This window comes from Myotis brandtii, unplaced genomic scaffold (assembly GCF_000412655.1).
Source record: "Myotis brandtii unplaced genomic scaffold, ASM41265v1 scaffold456, whole genome shotgun sequence".
NCBI classification, from domain to species: domain Eukaryota; kingdom Metazoa; phylum Chordata; class Mammalia; order Chiroptera; family Vespertilionidae; genus Myotis; species Myotis brandtii.
In genome coordinates, this window is record NW_005367431.1 from 81,308 (window position 1) to 87,157 (window position 5,850).

The following is a 5,850-nucleotide window of genomic DNA, read 5'->3' on the forward strand; positions in this document are numbered from 1 at the left end:
CACTGCTTCCTTTGCTCCACAGAGAGACTGTCTACTCCACAGACCCGTGCCAGGCCCTGTACTAGGCCCTGTGGACACAGCACAGGGCCACGTGGACCCGGTCCTGGTACAATAGGAAAGAGACTCTGAAACAAAAGGACCCAAGAAAGCAGGATCAGTGCGATGATAAGGACGGTGGGGCTTCCCAGAGGAAGGGACAGTTAAGGGGAAAGCTAAAAGGTGACTAGGAGTTAACTAGAGGAGTAGAGGCCAGGGAGGAAGACTATTCTAGGCAAACGGCAAGTGAGAAACGTGGCGCCCCTTCAAGGTACGAAAAGGGCGGAGCGACTGCAGTATGGAGCTTAGAGAGGTGGGCAGGGGTCGGAGCCTGAGGGCCATGGGGCAAGGGATGGTGGGGTTGTGCTGAGGGCCATGAGCAGCCAGAGAGGGAGGCTGAGGAGAGAAACAATTAATCTTTGTACATCAGTCCCAGGCTTATGCTACCTTATCTTCCCAGAGTCCTTGGGAGGCCGGCTGAGTTTTTTGCAGATAAAGAAATGGAGCCCCAGAGAGATGGTGACTGGCCCAAAGACACAGTTGGTGTGTAAGTAACAGAGGCAGGATTGGAACCCAAGTGAGCCTCACTCCAGAGGCCCTGAGCTAGAGAGGTGGCTGGATTCCCTCATTCATTTATTCATTCATTCCATTCATTCATTCATTCAACATTCATTCATGCCTGGTACTCTTCTTGGAGCAGGACTTCAGTAATAAACTAGACCAGTGGTCAGCAAACTCATTAGTCAACAGAGCCAAATATCAACAGTACAACAATTGAAATTTCTTTTGAGAGCCAAATTTTTTAAACTTAAACTATATAGGTAGGTACATTGTTATTAACTTCATTAGGGTACTCCTAAGCTGGCCTTTGCTAAAAATGTCCTCAATCTGATTGAGGTACATTCGCTGAGGTCGAGCCCTTCCAACTCTCCCATCCACACTTGTCTTGTATACTTGTTTCGTCTATCTCCTTTCTGAAAACCGACTTCTGCGCATGGGCCACGAAGTTTCAATCGCACTGTACGTGCGCGCCCGCACGTGGTATTTTGTGGAAGAGCCACACTCAGGGGGCCAAAGAGCCGCATGTGGCTCGTGAGCCGCGGTTTGCCGACCACTGAACTAGACCAATGAAACAGATCAGGCAAGGACAACGGATATGGGCTTTATTCTGTAAGCAACAGGTAGGACAGCTGGTTTCCAAAGGCAGAGGTGACAGCCACTCCACTCTGAGCTGCACCCCCTCTTGGGGGGTGGGGGGAGCGGGAGAGCCATTGCTTTTCTTTCAGGGAGCGTTCTGCCTCAGGCAACAGCTTCTGGGAAGCAAACTGGTGTTGAGTACACCTCTACCTTTGCGATCTTTTGTTCTCTCAGACCCACAGTATCCAGAACTCCTGAGGAACAAGGAAGTGGATTCCTAGTGGCAGAAGGAACACTCCATTCCACCCACGGTGACTGCAGTCCCTTTGCATTGTGAGCTCAGGGAGGAGTGGACAGAAAAGCAGTTCTCTGAAAAGGAACCTCACAAGGCGATCTGATCATAAATTCCAAGCTGGGCAGGTCATGTGGGTAATCACGTCCCAAGCCTATATCTTTAGTAAAAGGCTTATCTTTACCTTAAGCGGGCCCTGCACATTGCTGCAATGCATCTAGGGTAATGCCTCTTTGAAATGCCCCCTTTTGGGCCCTCATTCTAATGTAGCGGTCGCCAACCGGTGGTCCGTGGAGGGTTGGGGACCGCTGCCCTAACGCATGACCACGCTCTCAGGCCCCTACTTCTAGAATCTAGAGCATGACAGCTCTCAAGAAAGCACATAATCTTAACCATTTTGTAATCCCAGCCCCACCTGGCTTTCTCCTACCTTCATGTAATCTTCCTTATGCCCCCTCCTTAATTTCAAAGGCACAAAAGAAACTGCAAACTTAGTCTTGGAAGCGTTTATCCCAGTCTGTTGAAATCTTGCTTCCAGGCACATCTTCTATTTAGCTCAGATAAATTTTAGACAAATTCTCTACAGGTTTGGATGTTTAGAAAAAGAAGGGGGAAGGGACTTGCTTGGGTCTCCAGCTATAGTGCTTCTGACGACACCACGCACCAAGGGAGGATTTGGAGGGTGTGGAGAAACCTGAGGAATCCGTGGCAGGCAGAGACACAGAGCCCTGCCACCCTTAGCAGTCAAAAAAGAAAAATTCCCAGTTTCAGGTACGTGAGGAGGGTGGGGTGGGGGCGGTCAGCATTCACAGACTTAGGCCCTAAAGGGGCAAAGGGAGTCTCCATGTCCCTGGGTCAGTGGAGCCTCCAGCTCAGCTTCTTTGGCATCTACTTCTGGCATCTCTCCCTGTGCCAACAGTAAATCCCCCAGTGGAGGGAACAGCTGAAGATGCTGAGTAGGCCTCCCTCTCCCCGCCTCCCAGTGGCCCCATGGATCACCCGGTGCGGCCGGCCCATCTCATTGGCTCTCTCCTGGTTACTCATCTCCTTCTCTATCTTCCCAGCCTGTGGTTGCCATGGAAACAGAGAACAGTGATATCACTATAGGGCAAGGGCTGGGGAGATGATGCGCTCGGCAGGGATTGGTCCTGCCGCTTGCCAGATGTTGTATCCACATTGGACCTCCCGAGGGCAAGAAAGAGGGGCAGGAAAGGGACAGGGCTCCTATTTCCTCCCCTTGCCCCTCTCTCCAAAATTGTAGTGAGCTTAGCAGGGCAAGGAGGATGCAGGTAATCGGAGGGATGAGGGGGAAGCTGTACATACTTAGAAAGAAATGTGAGAACCAGGCAGACAGGAGATAGGGTTCGGACTAGGAGTCAACTTTGGTGACTCAGGTCTGAGCCTGATGGGAGTTGGGGGCAGGGCAGCAAGACTAGTGGGTCTCAGGTGTGTCTCAAAGCACCATGCTATTCAACACAGGCAGGGTCCAAAAGGACTTTCTGGCAGTATCCCCCTCAACCTGTCCTAAATATCTCTATCACTCCTTCCTCACAACTGCAGCAGTTTCTAGTCCTGTCTCAGAAGAAAGAAAACTGAGGATTAGAGAAGCAAAGTCATCTGCCTTGGATGGCCCAGCAGGTGAGGGGCAGTGCTGTGATCAGGTCTTAGGACTCCTGTACTATCCATGGATATAATAATAATAATAATAATAATAACAACAACAGCAGCAGCAGCAGCAGCAGCAGCAGCAGCAGCAGGAGTGAACGTAATTTATTAAGTCCACCAGGCTCAGCATTTTAAATGCATTCTCTCATTTGATCCCCAAACACCTCTATGGGGTAAATACTGTTATTACCTCCATTTTCAAGATCCAATGGAGACTTAGAGTGGCTTACATGAACAGCCACATAGCTGGAACCCAGTGCAATCAGAATTGGAACTCATATCTATCTGCCGCCCCAGATCTCCAGCACTGCATTAAAAAGGCCTTGTAGGGAGACAGCTCTGGTCCCTGAGTCTCCAGCCACTCAGTCCTTGAGAGAGGAGGCCCTGTGTCTAAAGGCTGTGACCTTGAGTTAGAAATCCTCCCACTCCCCTCCTCCCCGGGCACCTGCTCCAGCAGTGAGGTCACCAGGGCTCCATGCCCAGCCCTGAGGCCTGTCCCTGTAGCTTTGGCAGAAAATAGGCCCCTCAGCCTTCTGGCAAGTGGATCTATCCAAAAGAACCGAGACCTTGGGGCAGAGAGGGCTCTTCCTCCCTGGCCTCCTTCCCAGACAGTCAGGGAAACAGAGGTAGGGGCAGATGTTCTCCACTTCCACGTGAGAAACAGAGGGCCAGCAAGGGGTGTCGGCCACACTGTAAATGTGTGGCAGAGTTGCCAGGAGCCCAGGGCCACTGGGCCTACAGTCCTGCATGTCCCCCTGGGGGGTCCTCTGCTGGCTGTTCAGTTGGGCACCAATGTGTAACCGGACAACCAAGGGGTCTGGGCTGCCTGTCACTACTTGAGCCAATTAAGCAGAGACAGGGTTGAATCATATATGAGCGTTTATTCCAATACGGCTGGCACTATGGGAGAGCAGCAGGTCATCCACAAACATCTGCTCTGCCTCTCCTCATAAGCCAGCTGCTTATATTGGGTGAAAGGACAAAGACTACGTGGGGAAGTAGGAATCACAGGTATGGGAATGAACGTAGGTACGGGTTAATCATTACAGGTTACAAGTCATGTGGGCTGGAGGCGGGTGGGGCGGTCGGGGGTGCAGAGGGAGGGCGCTAGGGACCAGATTACAGGCAATAGGGGCTGGGGTTTAAAGGGCGGGTGCCTCTGGGACTAGATTGTTGCAGCCAGGAGGCTGTAAATCTTTCCATATGATAGGCAGTTCTCGGGGCAGGAGGATGGACTGCATTCCGAAGTGAGCTCCCATGTCCCAGGGTGTATAGCTCTCAGCAGGGTGAGAATATGCTTTCTCTAATCAGGAAAGAACAATCACAGTTACAGAGCATGATTACTATTTCTTATCGTTGTAGCTGGTCCCCAGTATTCTATTTCTGCCCCTAACAAATGCAGGGCCTCCTATCAGGAATGTGCTTATACCTCGGTTCCTCTGGGAAGTCTCCCCTGAGCCACTAGATCAGGCCAGGCTTCCCCTGAAAGCCACCACGGTAGTTTTGCATCTGCCCACCCAAAGGTGAGTTATGTGTGTCTTATTCATGGTTGTCTCTCCAGTGCCTAGCCCAGGGCCTGGCACATGGTAGGTGCTTTAATAACTGAAATGAACGGCTCCTCTAAGCTTTGGTTTGCTCACCTGTAAAACAGAGATAATAACAACACCTACATCATGGTCTGCTTTAGAAGGTCAATGAGACAATGTACTTAATGCCTTCAGCATGCAGCAAACATCAATACAACGCGGATCTTATTATTTTTTAAAGTATATTTTTATTGATTTCAGAGAGAAAGGGAAATAGAAACATCAATGAGGAATCATTGATGGGCTGCCTCCTGCACGCCCCCTACTGGGGATTGAACCACAATCCAGGCATGTGCCCTGACCGGGAACAAACCGTGACCTCCTGGTTCATAGGTAGATGCTCAACCACTGAGCCACGCCAGCCGGGCAGGTTCTTCTTATTATGAACGGTGCTTTATGAACTGTAAACTGTCAACCACGCAGCAGCCTCCTTAAAGGAGGTGGACAAAGATTAGAGAAAGGGCAGCAGGTGAGGGGCAGAATTCCTGAAGGAGGACGAGGGGGAAGCACAGCAGCAAATGCCCAGAGCTGTGCGCAGAGGTCAGAGAGACCTGGGGCTCTGGCTGGTGGACCGGGAGCTGGAGTGCTGGGCGGAAAGGCGCGCGCACAGCAGACATTCCGCAGGGAGGGGCGAGCACGTGCGGGGCGGGCATGGCGGTAGGGGCACGCTTTCCCGGAGCAGTCGGAGGGCACAGGGCCGGCTGAGCCCTGACGGTGCCCTGGTTCCTCTCCCCGCCACCAGGCCGCGGGGAGGTCGGAGAGGCGGATTCAGGAGCCAGCTAGAGCCGGCTGGCACTTGGGCTCTAATCCACCCTTCCTTTCCTGCGACCTTGTCAGGTCGCCGCCGTCTCCTCACCTGTAAAAGGCGCGGACCAAGATGCCTGCGCCAAGAAGTCAGCCAGAGCTTCCCCGACGTGGGCATCAGCCCAAGGGCGCCTGTCCTTGCTCCTCTAATCTCTCATCTCTGCCCGGACTCCACGCTAGGGAGGGATGGGGATGAATGACGTCTGGGGCGTGCGCCCCAGCTCGCGGGCACCGCGCCCCCCACTGCTTCCTTCTCAGATTCCAAAGAAGATGTAGCGGCCGGGGAAGGAAGAAAGCCGGTGCTGTCAGCGCGCAGCTCCGGCGGGACTC